This window comes from Aedes aegypti, chromosome 2 (genome assembly GCF_002204515.2).
Source record: "Aedes aegypti strain LVP_AGWG chromosome 2, AaegL5.0 Primary Assembly, whole genome shotgun sequence".
In the NCBI taxonomy this organism is placed as follows: Eukaryota; Metazoa; Arthropoda; class Insecta; order Diptera; family Culicidae; genus Aedes; species Aedes aegypti.
In genome coordinates, this window is record NC_035108.1 from 400,923,238 (window position 1) to 400,946,843 (window position 23,606).

The window sequence follows — 23,606 nt, forward strand, 5'->3', positions numbered from 1 at the left end:
TCCTTTCAGCCTTCTTCATACAAATCCTAAGGAATCCTTTGATTCTTTCAAGAATTTTTGAGAGAATCCCAGAAAAATCGGATAGATATTTCTAAGGAAATCTTGTAGAGAAATACCTGATTAACTTCTTCAACGGAAGGAACGTATAGATCCCTGGAATGCAAGAGGATTTTCTAGATAATTTGTCCAATAGTTATAGGAAAATTTTCTAAATGAAACCTGGAAACCTCTTGATTAGCTCCTGGAGAAGGATGAGCAGAAATAATCACAGGAATCACTGTAACTATGTCTGTAGTATTCCCTTATGCAAATGAACTTTCAAAGTTCTTTTTTGAGAAATTACTAAAAATCTCTGCAAGAGACTACCGTTTTGACTCATATTACGAACACTTAAGCTTAAGGTAAAGAGCGACTTCAAATGCATCTGATATACATGCTTTAGCTGATATTTGTGAAAATTGTTTTGAATATTTTCGAAAAGCTTAACGGTTAACAGTTTGGTGTGCCGATAAACATGTTTATTTCAACTTGTTTAGCATTGTTTTCATGAAAAAGTATGGAACAACATTCTGATTAAAATGCCGAACACTGTGTTCATCCTGTCTCATATTCCGAACACCTTGATTCAAATTCCGAACAGCACAAATAAATCGTTTCAAATGATTAATTTTGCAAATAAACTTATCTGAGCTAGTTATACTGACCTCGAACTAGAGAATCATCACTACTCACGATGTTTAAAATAGATTGAAAGACGTTAAAATTGAACTACAATTGACTGTCGTTTCCTGGTAATTTGGTGACATATTTCAGCGAAACATTTCAAGCAAATTGCCATACAAAAACCGAGTGTTCGGAATATGAGTTTGTTCGGAATTTGAGACAAAACGGTACATGAATCATCTGAATAAAGTTGAGGAGTATTCCCAAGACAAATTTTGGTAGGAAATTTATAGATGAATCAAATGTGGAACTCCTACACGACTTTGTTTAGGATTCGTTGAAAAAATCCCAATAGTTTTCCGAAAGGAATTTCTAAAATAATTCCCTATAATTCATTGGAAGAACCTTTAAGAAATTACTATGGAAATAGCTAAAAGTGTCACACTGTCCTAGGAACTTCAGGAGGATTTTTTATATGATTATCTGGAATAACCTCTTTACGAAATTCTAAAAGCCTCCTAAAATACATCTTTGACGGTTCCAGTTAGGAGTCTCCAGGAGTACAAGTTGATAAAATTGCTACAAGAATCCCTAAAGAAAATCCTAAGATTCTTAAAGCAATCCCTTTGAAAGTTACTATAGATTTTTTTTATTCCTTACTATTATTTGTTATGCACTCCGTGCACTTTGGCGGCTACTATGCCGACTATTATATCGTTTCTATAGCTGTGTAGCTATAGAATCTATTCATATACTCGTTCTTATTGCTATTTCTCTCATACCTTTTTTTACCATACATATTTTTGGTAGAATCCCTGCGATTGAAGAAGAAATCTCTAGATGAATTTTTGGAGGGTTCCTACGATGAGTTCTTGAATGTATTCCTGAGTGAATCTCAGGAGGAAGCACTGTAAGAATTATTGTAGCTCTTCCTCGAGTAGTCTACAGTCCTGGGAAGGAAACGCGTTGAAATCCAGAGAAATCGTTTAAGCCTAGATGGATTTACTCTAGAATTTATAAATAGATTTCCTACAGGAATTCCTATAATAATTCCTTGTATTTCCATCGAAGAACTTTTCAACAAATATCTATGAAAATACCTCATACAAAAATCAATATAGCTTTACAAACTCACTAGTAAGTTTCTTCCACGAGTCACAAAAACATTTTTCTATGAAAGTTTTATGTAGTTACAGAGTATATTTACAGCAATGAAATCCCCTGATGTTTCCAGGTTTTTCCAACATTTATAAAAGTAATTCCGTGATCAAATAATTCTGCAAAATACAACAATTATTGATGAATTTTTCATTTTAGATGACTAAAAATTTATTTTCAAAGATGAGAGAAACACTTTAAAAAAATCTAACAATGAATTTCGAAGTGTTTTTCTCTTCAATAAAAAAATATCTGTTTGTTCTAAATGTCTAAAAAACTTAAGAAAAAAAATTAGTGATTTTGCTTGAATTTCCACAAAAAATAAGAATGCTTATCAAATGATCTGAAAGTGCTTTTTATGATCAAAGTTAGATATGAAAAAAATACATATTCGGGTCTTTAAAAAAAAAATATAGTCGTTCCCTTAAAATGGAATTTATATTTATGGATATCAGCGACGTACCCAGAAAATTTCTTAGTATATTTTCTATATGATATCTTGAGGAATCAGGGTAATGACTGATCGTCTTAGAAATAACAAATTTACCTGGAAAACCAAACAAAAGGAAAGCTAACAGCAACCACGACATGAAAGTTCTATGCTTCCTTTAAACAGACATTTCTTTAAAAATATGTCCAAGATTTTTTTTTGAATTACTCGTAACATTGCCACAAGTATTACTGCTTGTTTTTCCTCTTTCACATATTACTCCGAAGATCTCTTCAGGAGTTTGATTTGTGATTTTTCACGAACTTTCTAAGATAATCTTCCAAACATTTCGTTTCAGATACCGCCAAGCTACCATTCACCGTGCATTTAAAAAAAAATTGCACTTCAAAAAATTATATAACTTTTCCAAATAATTTGAAGCGTACTAGAATACCACTACGTTGCGTACAATTATGTAATAATTCAGGGAAAAATCTAAAACTAGTGATGTATAACAAAAAATTACTGAAAAAGTATATTTGAAAATGTCATGTTAAGGTCGCCTCGTACCGTTCTATGTCACCATTTACCGTGCACACTAGTGCACCATTCACCGTGCGTATAGTTTTCGTCATGATTTAATTTTGTATCTTGAAGAAACATTGTTGATGGAGCAACTATGTTGCTAGTAGTGTGCGCACTATTTTTTGAGAGTATTGGAATCTTCATTTACAATAAAACCATAAAAAGTTTTAAAATTGGCTAAATAATAATTTTTTCATCAAAATCGTTATAGGAGGTTTGACTGTATTGTCCAAACCATTTCATATTAACTCAAAAACTAAATATGAAGTAGTTTAATGTCGACATAACAAGAAATCTAATATTACCGAATAATTTCATGCCTTTCACACTAATGCACGGTAATAGGAACCATATATATTGAAAAGGATCTATTCACCGTGCATTCGGGTTCCGAATGAAACACAATAAAAAAAATCTAATTTGCATAAAATCTCATTGATTATACGATGAAATACATCTTACTTATGGTATCCACAGTGAAAACTTGTTGAAATTTCGAAAAAATTCATACTCTATCGTTAAAATGAAAAATGTGCATTTTTGGCGTTTTTACTAAGAGTGTTGAAAAATCTCATTATCAAACAGAATTCACATGATTTTGACTACATAAACAAGGTTTTTCAAAATGCTTTATGACAAAAACTACTTCATTTCATCAGTTTAATCTTATTTTGCTGACAAAAGAATAATTTGTGAAAATTGTATGAATATTCTGTAGGAATTTGTATATGTGCACGGTGAATGGAGGCCGCACGGTGACTGGTGACTTAACGGTACTTTCAAAGTGGAAAAAATCAAATATATTTATAGACTATTTCTAGACTTACATTCAAAAAGGATGAAACAACAGTTTCGTACTTATCTCTCGTCAACGTCAGGCATACCTTTTTATATGAACTTACACCTTATGCAATGTCTTATGAAATTTTTCAAAAGTTCCGAAATACGCCTGTGATGGATGAAAAAAGCTTAGAATAGAATAGATTTTACTTTTCAAATATGTATTGATAAAACAGTACATACGAAATTTAAATATTCTGATAACGATTTAAATTTTCATCCTTCATTTTTTGTTTGAAAGCTTCATCACTAAAAACTCTGTGTATAACTTTGTTTCATAACTATAGATCAAATTAGAAGATGTGTGTTATTTTGTTTAACGTTTCAGATATTGTTTCACTTTACAAAGAAGTTACAAGTTACTTACGATTTTCTGCAACAATTTCGTTTAGAGGATTTTCAAGTATTCGAAATTCCTTCAGAAATTACCCCTTTTTTAAATTTCTCATGGAAATTTTCACAGCGTCTATTCATCATGGAATGTCTCCAGGGAAATGTCGGGGATTTGTTTAGATTTTCTGAAGAACATTTTGAATAAATCCGCGAGGAATTTCTAAAGAAATTCTAGAGTAAGCTCTGATGAAACTTGTGTGACTTCTAAGTATGTTTGAATTCCTATGATGATCTCTGAAAGAACTGGAATCTTGATGAAATTTTTTCAAGAAGTACCTCAATAAATTCCTTGATGATCAGAACAATAAGTGTAATAATAGCTGTAGTATTATCTTGTGTGGAACTTTGAATTGAGTTGTGAAGAATTTATGGAGATTTGGAAATCCCATTTAAATAAAATTCTTTAAGAAATGTATGAATCGCAGCAATACCATTTTAATGAAATGCTGGGGAAATGGCGAGAGTAATTTCGAGGTGGAATTTACTGAGAAATTCATGGAAAAGTTTGTAATGAATTTCGATAAATAATGTCTGAAAGAATTTTTGGAGTAATTCCTGAGAATAATCGTAGATGAATTTTTAAGATACCTAATCCATATGAAAATGCCTAGAATAAAAATACAAATCGGCGTAGGAATTATTGTAAGGTTTCTAAGGAAAATGTAGAAAACTTTTTTTTCAAAGACTCTTGAATAAACCTTTGAAGAAGAACTTTTGTAAGTTTCGTGGGAGTCTCCTAGAAGTAACAACTGCAAAAAATCGCTGAAAGAATCAGTAAAAAACATCTGTAGGAAATCCTGGGATAACCGCTAGGGTTTCTGAAGAGTATTTTCTGGACAAAATTCTGTATAAATTCCTTTAAGCATCCCTTGAGAAATCGCTGGTAGCATCTCTGAAGGAGCACCTGAAAGTAATCCATAAGAAATCTCTGGAGAAATCATTAAAATTTCTAAAGCATTCCTCGAGATCTGAGAAAAATATCATCAAGAACTTGTGGAATAGTCTCTAAAGGCTTTTCTGAAGCTTCTAGAATTTTGCACTGAACCCTGATGCAAGCCGAATTGATTGAAAAAGTGACTAAGAGACCAATTTGATTGAAAGACTCTAGGGACTTACATCAAAAACAGTCTTTTTAGAGATTTGCATTAGAATAGTGGCTAAGACTCTAAAAAGAGACCTGCTAACTTAAAAATGACTATTTTTATACCAGTTGTAATTTTTGCTCTTTTCCTACAAAGATAATTAATTCAGTAGAATAGACAAAACCGCATTTTGTAAAAAAAAATGGAATGTTCTCAACCATATTTCATAAACTCATAAACGACACCCAACTGAAACTGGGAACTGTACTTGCCTTAATCAACTTGGCAATCTTAAGTTCTGCATCATTGTCTAAACATGTTTTATGCTGAATATTTCTATTTAGGACTACAAAATTAAAGGATTGACCGCAGCAAGACGCGTTTTAATAGCTTGGTTGTGTCGCAAAAAGTGCATATTCTATCATGTGTTACTAATTTAAAACAATTTTTCTGAATGTGGCCGAAATTCCCTGAAAATTCTTGTTTTTTTTTATCCAGGTTGAATAAATTTTCCTGATAATAATTCCAAGTTTTCCAAGTAGAAGACACCCTGATTCAGACATTACAGCAGAAGTTTTCCCGGTTTATCTTAGGAAAAATATTCTTCTGTAGGAGCCATCCATTTTTCCAAAAATTACTTGAAAATCCAGATCACCGCCCTCTTATGACCTTATAACTCGTAATTACATGTAAAAGCAACTTTAATTACAAGAAATCTCATTCAACTTACAAAAGTAATCTAAAAAATATACTTCCACGTTCCTGAATACAAAGCTTTTAAAATAAGTGTAATAGGTTCTCAAATTTAGGAAAAAAATAGGCCGCAACAAATTAACGAACCAAAAATCTCATAATTTTTCGACGCACCCATTAGAAATCGAGTCCCATGACCTGTCCATGACTGCCGCAACCGAAACGTACTTCTGCACCACGTACCACAATTTGCTCAGCCAGAATAACTGGTGTTCCACTAGTCGTTTGGTAGATATTAGTTTATAACCGGACGGTGTGTTATGTTACACCGGTTGGAAGATCATATGGAAAACAAGATTTCCAATATTAGGGCACCAGTAGCAGTGATAAGAACAAACATTACGGGAACACGATGGACCAGTTGTTTCAAATTGGTTGTTGCGTTTATGAATCAACTTTCAACCACGTGCTCAGCAGGTGAAGATTGTTGAACTTCTGGACAGCACGAAGCATGAACGGGCTCCGGTCTGATATCTGATTTGATGTAAAGAAGGCTTGATTTCCAGCCGAACGGGATGAGTTTCAGCGTCAAGTGGGTATTGAAATACATACCTGCAAAGAAACAAGAAAACAGGTTAATAAAATAAAATCTTTTACACGTTTTATAAATCAATAAAAATTGAAGATTCTCTGATGTGTTAAATCTAATTATCTCGGAGGCCAAACAAATTTTATCTCCACCGAACCATCTTAACGCGTTGTCTTCAAAGACCCGAATCATTACGTCATCCGTGGAAAGAAATGTAGGACTTTCCCTCATAAGAAAAAAGGACAATCGTCATGGGCAGTTTAATACGGTTCCGATAGGTCAGCTCACAGTGCGGAAACTGGGTCAAGGATTCGTTCAGATGGTGGAGCTTACCCCCATGTTTGCGTGCAAAAGGAAATCGAAGCTGGATTCACGCTATCTATCGTTGAATAATCGTTGGTTCTACAGATATCATTTTACATAACGTATCCACATGCACGGCGTCATTTCACATCCATGTGTGGTTGACATTGGATCGATTACATTGCCGTTTACAGCGACATTAGTGATGATTGGTGGAGCGAACATTGGAGTTTCATTCGGTCATTTATCGATGCGTGTACGGTGGATTCAAAATATTAAATTTTGAAATAAGATTTTTTCTTTATAATCGCATGAGTCAATTTTACAGTAGCTTGCGTGATTCGCTCATTAGGTCGATTTTTTTAAGAGGAATGAAGAAATAAGAGATAGAATTTCTAAGAATTCGCTCAAAGGTAAAAGAAGATCGCCATCGCCAATATTACTTCACTGATTCAGGGTTGTCTGAGTCTCGAACAAAGAGGACACTGAACTAAGCTCTTCCAGAAAGCAGAAAAAACTCTTCCAAGACCTCAGCATGCCACATTTTTCTTCAAACCCAGCATGTTTGCCATCTTCGTCCTTGGTAGGACCGCAGCAGTGACCCCTGAAAGGCAACAGCAGACCATTTCAATCCTGTTGCGGTTGCGACCAACTGCCGATGCAAAAGTTCTAGAAGCAAATCAAATTACGTCGGATCGCACAACCACCATCGTTGCTGATGCAAAGCCATGTTATAAGGGCATACGAATTATCGAACGAACGCGAAACACGTGATTAGGGTCTCACACTGGGACGTTTCTCATCCGTCAACGCGATTCGAATCGACTTGGGATGCCTGTATGTGAGGCACTTCAAAGGATTCACCGGACTAAATTGGCTCTTATTAGTCGTCTACCGATTCGCTCGTTTATCGGATTCTTTTTTGGTGTGGTTGGCATTATCATGTAGGTATTGGTGGTGAAAAATGAAAGGAAGTGCACAGCTAACCATCATGCAGACGTGAAGTTCAGATTAGTACATGGTCTAACTATACAGTCGAGTGAACAACTAAGTCAGAACGAAGGTACGTAATGATTGAATGATTTTCCAAATCGATAACATGATAATGAGACTCTGGCTAGCCTCTGGTAGCCTGAATGGCTATGCCAAGGAACTGTCACAGTGCAATAGACCTCGACTAGAATGGGTAATGATGGCGTTCTGGGTGCCGGAAACGTTGATCGATATTCTACCACAAAAATGAACCTGTACCGGTGCTTTCCCCTTCAGTGGATGATGGATCGCTTCGCTCACAAATCCAGTCATAAGACGAACCAAGCGGATTCAGTAGAATGATGATTATCATACCGGCCCAATCTGCTGATTACAAGTCGGCAGATTTTATCGGGCAGAAGTGAATTAGCTTGGTAAATGAATACAATCGACGTGGGAAATGTTCGTTGCATGCGCGTGCTCCAATTTGAATCATTTTTGTTCAATCAATCATTTAGCGGATCTTTGATTGCCTGTATGTAAATTCTGGAAGTTATGACTAATGCTTGTATTTTATTTTTAATTTTAATTTAATTTCAAATCTTTGCTAGTGTTATTATTAATATCCTTATCTTATGCTTAATAAGCAGTATACTGCCCCTTCTAGCAACAAAAAGTTTTATCCTAGATTTATAATAATTTTTTTATGTTCTAAATCTCTTCACAGTCTGGCGGATAGAACTATCGGAGACAGTAGTATCGGAGCCAATCGAACATGAAAGGTAGAGAGTGCTTGAACCTGTGGGCAGTATTGTGACCGTAGAGATGTTTAAATTAACAAAAATTAAGAAACAATTCGCATTACAAGGGTGTCAACTCATTTACAGAAATGAAATTCCCTGATATTTCCAGGTTTTCACAGGTTTTGAAAAATAGTTCCAGTTTTGATTTTTATTTATTTTTCAAGCATAACAATTTTACTTATCAAATAGTCTGAAAGTTACATCATCAATATCAGATAACGAAGAAAATAGTCTATTCGAACTAAAGAGACTTCAGAGACGTGCCCAAAAAAATCGCTGGAGAGCCTTTTTGTATTTAGATCTAGATGATATCTTGAGAAAACCAGGGCTGGTAGCATCTGATCTTCTTGAAAATAAGAACTCGAGAGGGATTCGCGATTAGGGCCTATCTGACAAATCAATAACAATGAGAAAATAACCAATGAAATTTTCATGTGTAATTTTTAATCCCAATTGGAGAAAATATACTCAAACTTTAACCTTTTCACTTTAATACACATTTCATAAACCTAGTTTCAAAATCCTCATCAATACCACACACATCTCCTACAATTTCCCTAGCTATATCGCGATAAAAAAAAATATTATAAAGTTTCGCCTTAAACGCACTCAAGAATGTCAGTATCGCCCAATGTTATGAGCCTGTAATCGATATTTTTTTCAGTGTCGCCTATTACTTTTGCGCCGTGTTTACATTCTGGTTTCAATTAAGCCCGCCATGTACGCCTTGTTTATTTTTTTGTTTGCAGTGTCGCCGTTTACTCTCGCCGTGTTTTGATTTCGATTTCAGATGCGCCCATCACTTTGATAAACAAAAACACAGGCGTAATCAATACAGTGTGTGGTTTTGCATGAGGTGAAGTTTCGTCTTCTACAACTTTGCGTTTTTTGAATAGTTAAATTATCGATAGGGGAAAAATTCAAGTGCAGTGAATAGACAATCAAGCTACGATTTTAACGCTATAGTTTCTTAAATTGTGTACATTTTTTCAGTTTCGCCTAGTTCGCGAATCTTTCTAGAACTTAAGACACCTTTTTCAAAACAAAATATATGAATTAAAATAAGACCATACATTATTTATGAATATTGAGAAATCATGGTCAGAGCTTGTTGATGTATTAGAAGAAAAGAAATCTATTATGAAGATTAATGCTTGAGTAGAATAACATACTCTTGAATTATGCATACCTTTTTGAAAAAAGTAGAGATGTTTGGAATTCGTTAAAAAGTTGATGTATCGCCTTATATTAGAGCGTAATTAGTAATTATTTGGAATATAGCAAAATAGTTTGGATCACGCAAGCATGATCAAACATAATCATAATTCGAAAGTATTAATGTTTTTGTATCAAATTTAAACTAAATGTGGACAAACAAGAATTAGGTTCAAGCACCTTCTGTCCCCCAGTTTCGGACAGATTGATTTGTTATGACATCTTTGTAATTTTTGAACCAGTGTCTAAAATATTATTCATTTTTCATGAATTCTATCGATCATTGTATCAAGCATGCAATAAAATAGGAAGAATGAATATCCAGAACAACATCGTAAAATGTGTTATTTTTCATCATATTTGAAAGATGGACAGCTTGCAAACTAATTAAAACTTAAATTATTCTTGTAAATGTTGCAAATGCTTTGAATTGGCTATGAAATACTATCCTGGATAAAAAACATTCGATGATGCAAAAAATTACGGAAATCGAGCCATTACCAGATTTTGTCCGGTATTAGGAGCCAATCGTTTATGGTTGGCCAATTTGGTACTAAAATACTTCATCAGAATGTAATGTCCAAATTCATATTAATATTTTCAAATTTATTTTTTGTACGCTACAAAAATGATAATATTTATCATAAATGAGTAAAAAGAACACATAAAATTAACATGTTTTGATTAATTAATTTAGTAGCTTAAGTGTCCGATACTGGGGGATCTCCTCCTACTTCAAAGATTCCGGCAGGGATCCCTCCAAAGACCGCTTTAGATATTTTTCAAGAAAGTCTCAAGTTTTACAAAACAAAAATCTACTATTTTCCTTAGGACTTTCTAGAGCGTCTTTCAAGAACTCAAAATTCTTCCAGGAGTTCGTCTTTTTTAATTTATCAATGAAGTCTTCGAACTAAACATTCCAGTCATTCATCCATGGATGTATCCAGGGTTATGTCAAGGTAATTTTTCCGATTTTTATACAACTACAAAGTACAAGGAAAGGGACGGGCCTGGGATTGAACCCATGACTTTCTGCTTATGAAGCAGAAGCGGTAGCTATTGGACCACCAACCCTGTCTTTATCGAACAAGAAGGTCACTTGAAGACTTGAAGAGCTTTGTGTACAGTTTCCATCGAATTCAGTGAGGTTATCACATTGCCAGTTCTCGGGATTTCCTATTCGCCAGACTGTGAATAGAGTGACTGTAATATAATATTTTTATATAACTCTTAGTTATGCAATCTATATCAATCTTTTTTTTTTATTGTCGTTAGGTATCAAAAACCTGACCTTTGGTATCAAAAGGTGCAGGGCTATATCCGGTCTACAGTGGACCAGTTTTAAATTCAACATCAATTCCTCTTTCATTTCCTTCACTGGTTTGTAACTTGACGTAGCAAGCGCCATTGTTGCCTTAAAATAGCAGATCGCCAGCACTTATACGCTGAGCGTGTCTGTTAGTCCCAAGCAGTCATCTGGTTGGTTCCTTCTGTAAGTGCAGCTGGCAATAATGGAGTAGCAACTATGCGGCCAATCAAGCTCAAGTTAGACATTTTTGATAGAAAGTTTTGATATTTGACTTATATTAAATTGAACAGTTTAGAAGATTATTTGGATGTAATCACTAACTCTTAAAAGTTTTCTTATTATTTCTTGATCTGCCTACTTCTTTAAATAATAATTTAAGTAATTGTCAAAATTATCAAATCAATTCCAACCTTTTAGTTTGTTTTTTCATGCAGAATGTTTGAAGGTCTCGAACTATGAACAAAGTTATTTATAGAAAAATTGTAATGAAATTTTAGGTCAAAAAGGTTTGAATTTTCAATTTTCAAAGAATTCATCAAACATTTTGCATATCCAAAAATGAGCAAAAATCTGCTACCTAAAGGTCTTCAAAGTACCCAAAACTAAAGGCAATTTCCATTTGTTCATTCATCAAAGGTCTTGCCATAAAATCAAGGACCCCACAAGAAATTCACTGATAATGGTAAATCCATAGTAAATCTGGTCATAAGACTCATAAAGCTATTGTTATATACCGCACACTATTGAAGTTATTAACCCAAATAAGGCGTCCTAATGAATCAGTATCAGTACCTCGAAGAAACAGAAATTCTTAATGAATCTGTCCAGAATTTCATTTGGACTAAAACTTAGTCTAACTAACCATTAATTTTGTTCATTAATTTTTAGTGGGTTTTCAAGAACTTTCAAGTACCGTGAAACAGGGACCCTCAACATACTGAACGAGCTGACATATATTCTGTTAATCAGTTAAGTAAAACGAATGTAAAAGTAGAAAGCTTTAGTATGGCACTTCATGTCAAAGCTATTTTAGTTATAATCGGAAAAATTTGAAGCTTTATATTCATATATTATAAATTGATGAGATTTTAGCGTTTCTGAAACACTTACAAACAATCGAAGCTATTTGATGGAAGGTCTCAAAAGTTCGTTACTTATCATTGGCAGCCTAGGTATAGTAGAACTGGAACATGGTCTTGAGTCTCTTAGCTTTTAAAAATTGGAGCCAATTTTGTAATCAAAGTCAGGAATTTCCATTTATCGTTAAACGTATAGACCTATATACAGGGTGTCCGCAAATTATCCGTACAAACTTTGAAGACATGGCTCTATACAATCAAGCATAATAAATTCAATATTCTTGCATGGTTTTTAATATTGGCTTATTATATTCTTTAAAAGTAAGTTTGACACATTTACGATTACGAATATTTGCGAAACCAAGCCAAATTCATTGAGGTGTCTTAAAGGGAGATGTTTTTCGAGCTTTATGACGAAAGAGAAATGTCTGTACAATCCACTGGATTTGAGCCGTATAATTTTCTATTTCCAGTTTAACTTGAAGCCATTAAGTTGTTGGATACTTCAAATAATAAAAGGACACTTGGATTCATCTCCTTTAGATTTTAGGGATAACACATCTCCAGTATGACTAGCGGCCCTCAGGAAAAACGTCTCCGAAAATTTTAAATTTGCCTATCTCAGTAATAAGCAATCATTTCGAAATTTTCCAAAGTTGTCTTCTATGTTAACATATAGATGTATTCTAAAAGGCACATGGACATTGATTTTTCATTGTTTTCAATGCGAGAATATCTTTCCCATATTTTGCTGTTCGGATAATCTGCGGACACCCTGTACCTATTTCATTAGAATACCTATATCTATTTCATTAGAAATATACTTACTTTTATTCCAAAAACAATTGATTTATGATGAATTCAATATCGAAACATGAAAATCAATCGATATCTATTCAGATATAAGATTTTATGCAATTTTTATAGACTTATGATGATGTTCATCAAAGTGTTCAATTCTATGTGGATTTTTTTCTATACATCTAAATTTTCTATAAACTGACTTTCGAATAAATGAAAAACTATAGGTGCATTCAAAACAAATCGTTGTGCAATCTTCAAACTGCAATGGATAACCAAGATACCAGTACTTGTTTCAAAATTTTATATAAATAAAAATGGAATGGTGTTTGTATGTCACGAAATGGCTTGAGGACGAGTCAGCGGATTTACCTGTTTCTTTCACAGTTACACAGAAAAAAAAATCTGTGGTAAAAAATACTATGGCAACTACTATGCCTATTCTTGAAATTACCTTGGAATTTTAGAACAATATCTATGTTTATGGCACTTTCCACCTTACTGATGCATTTTACAGAAGATTGTAAGAAAAATCTGCCAAATATCTCTCCTGGTTCAATTTCTAGGAGAGATCTTTGGCAGATTTTTCTTACAATCTTCACTGATTTCTTTTGAGATACTTCCCCTACCAGAATAACGTCGAATGCTTATCATAACCGCAAAGTTCTCACTAAAATTCTAGTACTTCCACAGGAATCTTAGGATTTGTCCTAACTCTCAAGATCATGACTGTTATTTTTTCGTTATATATAAAGCAATCTCAAATCTATTACACAATAACAAAAAATGCTGTTAACAGTATGTTCGAAAGGGACATCAATACTATGTCCACCTAAGTTTCACGTATATGTAGTATTCATTACCAATAAAGTACTGCCCATACATACATACCAGTCCCACGATCGAAAGTATCGACCTTAAAGTAACTACGGTTCAAAAGATCACTTATATTCTCAGTCGTCACACATCAGTATAAATATGTCAAACGGAGCTTGAATTTCATCAGAATTTTGACCACGTTTCATTTAAACTTTCCTTAGAATCATTTATATAAAATCCAAGTCTGTCTATCAGTCCCGCTTTGAGATCTTTCACCGTAATTTTTTATTGAGCAATACGACATAAATTTGAAAACACTACAGCAGTTTATTTGAAAAACTACAACAGTTTTTCAGCAAAATATTCGAGAGTATCCCGTTAAACTTTTCTCTCTCATTACGAATAATGTTCTGGAACGTGTAAAATGCTTCAAAATATACACTACAAAGTATTAGAACCTTACACCAGCATTAAGGCGACATGCTCAATGGAGGCACAAGACACAAAATTTAAACGATTTTGCAGTCATTAGTACCGTGTGTATGTCGATGTTAGGTTATTTAAACAAAATTAGAACCATTATCCTTTCAGCTCTTCACTGTTGTTCTGGATTTTCAGAGCACAGTTATTGACAAAGATTTATTGCTGAAGTTGCTATTTTGCATTCGAACATGTACATTATCAATCTTAGAAAGGTCATACATAGTTTTTTTTCGTTTGCAAATTCTGTTGAAACGTGGCTAGACACGTTAGATAAGCTAGTTATTCCGCAACAAGATTAGGAAGATAATAAATCTTCGAGTTGTTTAGTGAAATACCTATGAATAAATAAAAATACTATACCATTTAATTTCAATAGAGTTTATATCCTTTGCCAGATACGCGTATTTAAACCTCAACTGTAAGGCCGTCTTCAGTGTCGTGTACTAGACTCGACTTTATTTTGTTTTCTTTGTCAGTCTAGATCGAATCCTTACTTGATTGTGTTTAATGAAGGGGAACTTGTGCGAAAGAGCTATTAGGGTCAGTGTTCCCTTAGTGGACAGTTCCCTATAGTCGCACTAGTGGCTTTTTACGGCCGTTTTGCTATAAATCTTTTCAAAATATTTTTGACATGAAGGTCAGGAGCTATTTATCTAAGTACCATTGATACACAGTTTGATTTTGTTCAAAAAACGATCGAAGTAATTAGTTTTCCTTAAAATTTGAGCTCCCTTGCGCCTATAGTAAACCTATTGTTCCTATGGTAGCAGTACTAAGAGAAACTATATTTTATTATACGTAATAATTAATGAATTAAGAACTTTTTTTACATCAAACGAAAGCTTTTGATTCACACTTTGAAGGAAAAATATAGAAGTTTTGTAAAAATACGGTTTTGATTAGTATTTTGCCAACGTCGTGATGCTGGTGCTACTATAGGAACAGAAATTAGAAATAGTGCTACTATAGGCACAAGTATTCCTATAGTGGCACAAGCGATAATAAATACAAACATATGAGTTTTCTTTTTTTTCATATTTTTCCCACAAAACCAAGATAAAAAGCTTTCAGATGATGTAAAAATAATGACGCTTTTTTCGATTTTATACGAATATTTGTTCTTAGCTATGCGGCTATTAGTACATCGACCCTACTGACAGTAAAATGTGAGAGAGGGTTTTTCTCACTCTCTGTTCTAGAGGAGACTATTTTCCATGCCCAGAAGTTTCCAGAAAGATCCAATTTTAGTCACATGTTTTAAGGATTCCTATATTGATACCGCGTAGTTCATGGCCAAACAACATTCCATATTCAAAAAGTAAAAAGTAAAGATCACATCAAAGGTTATTGAACAAATTCCGTACTTATCTCGTTTGGCCAGATGCGCAAAATCATAACAACAAAACAACCACAATTTTGGCAACATCTAAACCGGTTGACGGAAGGCGCGAATAGCTTCGGTTGTCTCTCTCTGTCTCATTTCACGCACTTGATTAGGCATTCAGCTGATTCGTACGCATCAAACACACCCCGCGCGAAACTAGTCGGATCCCGAACAAAAAATTACAACAAATTTCAACAATTTCATTGTTCATACGCCATACAATTTGTGGTGTACAATAGAGTATATAATTTATTTATTGTTGAATAACTCAGCAAGGTTGAACCATTTATTGTGTTTACTAAAAACTCATTTTTTTATTGTGTGAATATCTTATATTATACTTGATGGTATTGGAAAAAATACATTTTGGTAGACCTATAAGGCAATCTGACGTTTAATCACCTTTCTCTTTCCTGCACACGCAAGCATATAGATTGTTGTCATACGGAAACCGTTTCCGTTTAAAAACAACAAACAAAAAATCCCATTTGATCTTTTTTTTTTTTTTTTTTTGGATTGTCTTTTCGACTGGCTAAGACCACGAGTTGGTCCATCTCGCCGCCGTTGGCCCATTTGATCTTGTTGCTGGAAAAAGAAGGTGCGTTAGCCTTATTGGAGTATATGATATTGCTACAATAAAATCTATTATATTTTATCAATATTTTTTATCAGGAATGTAACACCAAACAATATTATATTACAATTGCGTTGAACCGTCCGACGAGATTTTGTTTTCCAGCAAACGCAAGAATTCCAAGGATAACCAGTTGGCCCTAGTGGCTAGTAGCTCTGAGACGGAGGCGCGAGCGCGGGTTGAAGCTTTCTAGAAGAAAAGCCACATTCCATTGCGTGCGTTCGTTTTGCGTCGTTGTGGTGAATCTCGTGGTTTATTGGCTTCGAGCATCGCACAGAGTCTGTGCTATGCCATATAAACTGCTTAGAGGAGCGATCAGAGAATGTTTGACCCTACGATTACTCAAATTCATACTTTTACATCACTTCAAGTTGGTATAAGACTATTCAAATTCAATAATGAAGGGTATGCAGGTAAGTTATATGTGCTATCTAATATTCGACAATCATAAACTGTTTCCATTTATATTCATCTTTAAAATAATGGAAAACTGTATAACTGATGTCTTAAATGGACCCAGTTCAATATTCGAACACTTATCAACATTTACACATACAACACTTGAAACCAAATTCTATACGATTGTTCAACAAGTCGAACAGAAAGATATATTTGTCGAATTATTATTATTATTTATTAAGGAGATTTTAACTTCAAAGTCATTCGCCTCCAGTATTTTTCGAATAGAATTTACTTAAGAATGGTATCTACGAGTAAGTATTGGTGATGAACTAGCCGTATGCGTTAAAAATCACCTTAAGGTGAAACTCCTTTGAATCCACTAATAACTGTATAAAAGTAGTGGTACACAAAAAATATTCTCCTATTTGTTGGTAATAGTGAAATTATAATTGATAAGATGTTGTTGCCAGTAATCGCTACTTCAATTTGAGTTTTTTCCCCTTCGACTAAATAAGATTGCTTGATGTCGTACGTAACCATCAACGTATCTGACAGCCCTGCAAGCGAGCAGCCGGCGTAAAATTAGAAAAATAAAAAAAGCGAAATGCTGTGATCAAGTGATTGTTTTTAGCACGGTTTGGTGAAATTTCAAGTTGTTTCCATCAGAAATCCACCAGTAATTGTTCTTCAATTAACAAGTAGTGAAAGTAAACTGTGTTGGAGGTTCTACGTTTAGTGAAAGTGGTAAAATTCGACGAAAAGTGTTCTTCGTTCGCAGGCGAATAAGTGTAAACAATTGTAGCAAAGTAAAACGTCCGCGTTGGAAATTAGCACGGTTCATGAAATTTCCACCAGCTACTAGTGTTAGAACTACGGAAATCGTGAGACAATAGTGTTCTGATGTCTCGTTAGCAATTTGGGAGCGAACTTAGTGTAGGTAAGTGAAATATTTTGAGAAATAATGTGGACTTCCAGAAATGTGTTTGTATATGTGAGGAAGCCATTTTCACTGCCATGACAGGGATTCCTTCCTATATGTCCTTAATAAAGAAGCAAAAAAAAAATCTACGAGTAAGGAATGTCTTATAATAACTTATAACTTATGCAATCATATCATATCTATCTTATCTATCTTCATCATCAATATAAATAAAAATGGAGTGGTGTTTGTATGTCACGAAATGGCTTGAGAACGGCTCGACGGATTAGAATGATTCTTCCATAGGCCTTTTCATGTGACAGATCCGTCTATGCATTTGTTTACATCGGTGGAGGACCGGTGCTAACACGGGCCTGTCATTTTCATAGAAGAACTGTCAAAGTGCTTCCCGATCAGCTGATTTGAGACGTCATGTGAATAGGCCTATAGTTATGTTCCTGAAGTGTTCCGACGTGTTTGTGTATATAAAAAGCAAGGGATATTTAACGGGAAAGTTGAAAAAACAGGAGTGAACGGAACTTCCATTTTGCACGGAGCGTTCCATGGCGTTTTTCAACAGCCTACTTTATGGCAAGACGAAGTTTGCCGGGACCACTAGTAGAGCATACAAACATAGTATTGACTGCGATATATCATTTGATACATACAACTGTCCCTTACTTGCTATTTTGTATCTCGATATCGAGTTAGAGAACCATAGTAAATCATGGATTTCAGGGCTACCTCGATGGTCCCTTGGATCAGTTTTATGTTCTGTAACTCTATACCTCCCTATCTCGATGGTCCCTTTAATATTGAGTAATGGAGTATTGACTGTAGCTTTTTCCCCCCTTGACGTGAAAACAGTGCCCTGCACGAGTATAAAATTGAGTCACTGTAGGTCCCGAAGCGCAATAACAAATAACTTGAGCTCCAGACACTTTCTTTTGGCAGATATGATTTATTGGCTAGCGAATAAAAATAAACTTGGCTGCAAACCCCAAAAAACCAGAACCGAAAAACACTGTCTCTGCTCTGGATCATTGCAAAAAAAAGCAAAAGTTCTCCCTCTCGTTTCTTCCGTTTTTTTCTTTTTTTTTGTGCACAAGAAAAATGATTGATGACGTCAATCGTCGTCTCGGAAGGAAACGGCGAAGGATGGAGAGAATCGTACGAAACTCGAGCTGTTGTAAGGTGTGCGTGTTTACAAACAAACACCAATACCACTGCACTGGTGGTCATTTTTTGCATTTTTTTGCGATTCTTACACGTGCTGTCAAAACTGTTCTTGTTAATGTTGGTGAGTGGTCGAAAAATCAGGTGACACGAGGAACTCATTCATTCGGCGATTGCTTTGACGGTCCCTAATAACGGATTCGAGGCAGAGGTTGGGTTTTCCATGTGAGTGCGCTTGGAGCCATTTTCGTTCGCGACGTTTAGCTCGCAGATCAAAGACTCGGAAAGACTCCCATCCATTCAGGGCTGCCAGATATTCCACAGTTAAAATTCGACATTCCGCGATCGACAATCCGATTGCATTTCAGAACTGAAGTAGTTTCTTCATAACAGTTATTGACAAATACAGTCAACTCTCCATTATTCGATGTTCCGTATCTCAATATCTAGTAAGAGAACCATAGAAGTTGGTTTTCATGGCCACCTAGGATCGCAGTTGGTTTTATGTTGTGTAATTCGATACCTCCCTAACTCGATGGTCCCTTCAATTATGGGGGGTTGACTGTATCACAAAAACCTCGACAGGGCTCTCACAAAATGCGGGGCAGAATACATAGATTTTTTGTTTTTGTAGGATTCTATACGATTACCACTGAGCAAAGGAAAATGATTGTCACAAAATCATGTATAGTTTAGTTTTTTACACAATCAAGAATCAATTTTAGGTTTATGACGGATTACATGGACAGGCTTCACAGAATCATTTTCCGTTTTTTTAAGTATTGCAAGATGAGATTCTGAATGAATTATAGCGTATTTTGACAGATACTGGCCCCCAATTCAAGCGGAACCCTTGGCACATTTCTTATATTATTCTAAGCGAGATGCTAGAGATCTTTTTTTTTCATTTTTTAAATGAAACCGACTTTTTTCTATTGAAAAGTGCTGGAATGGCTTGGGTACAAATTATCAGCACCCTAATATTGTAAATGAGATTTTACCCACTATTCAAAAACGTCGGCTGAATATAGACGAAAATGTTGGAATGTCGTGTATGAACTTCTGCCGAAATTCCAAGATTCCGCAGTGGAACTTTAAGAGTAATGGAATTCAATTTTCGAAGCTGTTGTGGAGTAAGCACAAAGTAAAGTAAATTTGGTTTTGTGTTTTAAATAACTGCCTGATCACAAGTTGAAAGTTTGCCACAATATCACCCCCTGTTTTCGTCATCACATTGTTTTTCCTTGGATTATATCCCAATCCACAAAAGTTGAGACCCACGATTGAGAGCATAGTTGCTTTGTCGTTTTTTTTTTTTTTTGTATGGTATTTAGTTGGAGCTGCCTGACAGCTTAACTTGTCAAGGCTGAACCTTCGGTCTGGCTTTTGCCAAGTTTCCCCTCTACCAGGACCAATACTCAGACGGACTAGGCTATGGTGCCCACATGAACACTATTCTTTTATTAGTATTGAGACGTGGTAGTTTTTGAAAAATACCCATATGACACATTCCAGCGTAACGCGACACCACGAGGAACCGACTTTCATTATCAAATTAGGTCTGTTCTCGGAAATATGCCTTGTGACCATGTGATTAAACAGCTTTTATATCTTGCATATTAAATGTACTTGATGTTGTGACATTGATTTTGAAACATAACACTGTATATATGGTAACTAAAAGCAGTTGCATTTCGTAACGCGACACCATCGCTGAAATGCACTTTTTAAACATCACTCTATAATCGCCTATATCTGCTCTGCTATAATTTTTACAATCCGGGTTTGTTCTAGGCAATCCTTCTATGTATTGATAAGAATCAGAGTGTGACTTCAAACTGAAAGGAAATATTGAATAATTGCAGAAATCATTGATTTCATTTTATGAGCGCCGCGTTACGTTTATCTTCGAACAGGGTTCTGCAAATGGTGTCGCGTTACGCAAAAAGCATTTTTTATTTTTATTGATAAAATCGGTAATGTTGCTTTCAGGTTTCAGAAAAAATGTATATCTAGTATTGTTATTTGTTTAATACATTCGACATTCTGCCTCACAGTGGGGTAATTTGATCCGACACTGGTTAAAATTAATTTAATGTTTCTGTGAAACCTTTTGAGAATGTCGTGCTTTGTAAAAGCGTAGATGGCGCTTGTGGTCACCATATAAATTTGACTAAATTCTTTCCAATAATATTTAGATATTTCTGTGATTTTTTAAGAATGTTTCTGGTACAGTGCTTTTGGATGGCGGCGTGAATAATCTTGAGCCTTGATACATGTTAGAATGGTTGAATTTGATTGTAAAATCAAATTATGTAAACCTTTCAACGATGTACTTTTAAAAGTATGCTTTCGGCAAAGTCGACAAGCAGACGTTTATGGTTGTTGGAACTACCCGAAATTCAATAACACAGTGGAGTTAATGGATCTGATAAATGGGTAAAATTATAAAAATGATCCACAAATAAATTATAAGAATATTGTTTCAGAAATTTGTAGACGACCATAAAAGCTTCCTAATGATGGGACGAAAAATATGTAGAGCTGCTGTACAGTGGGGTAATTGCACTTTTTTTGGGTTAAATTTTTTAACCGTTCCTTTGATCTTTTTTGAAGATAATGAAAATATCCGTTGTACATTCGATTTTTATAATCTGCTGGTTCAGACATAGCGTGTGCAGGTGTTTATGATTTACTAAAGGTGGTCTGAAGGATACAGAATTTTGTGGCACAGGGGTGTAATTGAACCAGATATTGGGCCAATAAAATTTCAACGTAGCCATGTAGTATTTTGAGGATCATGTTTTAGCAAAATTGTTAAAGACGTTTATGGTCTCAAAATAGTGATCTGAATGTCATGGAATTCTGCCGCACATAAGAGTTATTAAATCAGATTATTAGGCGAAACTGTAATAAGCGACCCAAATCTTATCAGAAAGGTGCCGGTCAGTGAAAAGATAGCCTCACACATGTTGGGGACTGCTTGGCTTCAATGGTAAACAACCTGGATCACTGGAAAATCCGCAATATTCATAAAAATTATCAATTTATAAAATTATCCAATCAGGACTGCCCATGGACCACTACAACTCCTTTTGGCAGATCCGCAAAACTGGTCGTAAAAATCATCCATGTGCGTTTTTTTAACACGTAAAAAATCATTATTATAGAACATGTAAAATTTGTAATACACGTATGATTGGGGGCCTTTCTTAGCCGAGTTTTTAGAGTACGCGGCTACAAAGCAAAGCCATGCTGAAGGTGTCTGGGTTCAACTCTCGGTCGGTCCAGGATCTTTTCGTAAAAGAAATTTCCTTGACTTCCCTGGACATACATAGAGTATAATCGTACCTGCCACGCACGATATACGAATGTGAAAATGACAACTTTGGCAAAGAAAGCTCTCAGTTAATAATTGTGGAAATGCTCATAAGAACACTAAACTGAGAAGCAGGCTCTGTCTTAGTGAGAACGTAACGCCAGGAAGAAGAAGAAGAATTATAATTTGTATTGAAATTAAAGACCACCTTGATCACCGAAGTTTATTGCAAAATTAATCATATTAATTATTATACAACGTGAAGGATGAATGTCATCATAGATAAATGTCATGAGAAGACATCCAGAAAATAAAAAAAAAAACTACGTGTCTATGTTGATTTTTACGAGATGATCATTTTTTACGGTTGCTCAAGATCCTCTTAAGAGCTTTATAGTGGCCACCTATATCCAAGAACAATACCAATCATCCGTTATGTTTAGTAATTGATTTCTGATATGTTTTGAAAAAAAAGCGCAGTGATCTAGGATGATTTTCACGAAATGACCATTTTTACGGATGTTCCGGATCTTCCAGAGGCCATTATTGTGACCACCTAGGTCGATGAACAATTCAAATAATCTATTGCTTTTTATAATAAGGAGTTCTGATGAGTTCGCAAAAAAAAATCTGTCTTGGATTATTTTCATGAATTGACCATTTTTACGGATATTCCGGATTATCCGCTGGAGAACTACGTTGTTTACCATCGAAGCCAAGTATTCCACAACATGTAAGAGACTATTCCTGCACTAAACGGCACCTGTCTAATAAGATTTGGGTCACTAGCCAACGAGTTCATTAAAAATCAGAGCTACTTGATCAAATTTGAGTGAAAAACAAGAGAAAACAGACATACCCACATTTTACAAAAACGGGGAGGGTTTTAGTGGGGTGGCACCAACGCTGAAAGCTGGTATAACTATTTCCATCTACTAAAAATCAAAAATTTCGAAAATCGGTTGTAGCATTGCTGAGAACGAGCATTTTGAAATTTATTGTTTCATCCTGAAAATTTACGGTGAAAATTAACGTAACGCGACACCAAAACTTGGCACCTAGTGTAACTTTTCGAAGAATGGTCCGATTCTTTTTTTATGGAAACACGTATCTTGACGAGTAGGAAGAGAATCCAAAATATAAGAGTTCTATAAGAAGTATTTATTTTACAATGTCAAAAATAAGGCAATTTTCGTAACGCGACACCACAATAATGTGACTATTTGAAAAAATACGTTTTCAAAGAACCAATAATTCGTTTGAAAAAAATAAACCCGCACAAAACAATGTCATCTGATACCCTTCCAGTTAACGGATAAGACAATCATATTACACTTGATAAACTATGATACAGGGCTATTATAAAAAAGTTGTTTAATGTCTCAATTTCTCAAAAATAAATTACATAAACTTTATATAACTTTTAAGGTATGTTTTTCACTATATTTTCAATCAAATTTATGTTTTTTATACAATTCAACATATTGTCTTTCATGTTCTGCATAGCTTTGGAAATATTTCAGAGTTTGAATTTTTGATATCCTGGCGTAGATGT

General features: G+C 34.7%; 1 protein-coding gene across 6 annotated transcripts in view; it reads right to left on the reverse strand.

Annotated features, from left to right (window-relative positions):
- LOC5577899 (Niemann-Pick C1 protein) overlaps nt 1-23,606 on the reverse strand; it is a 147,003-nt gene that overhangs the window by 116,214 nt on the left and 7,183 nt on the right. The window lies entirely within an intron of this gene.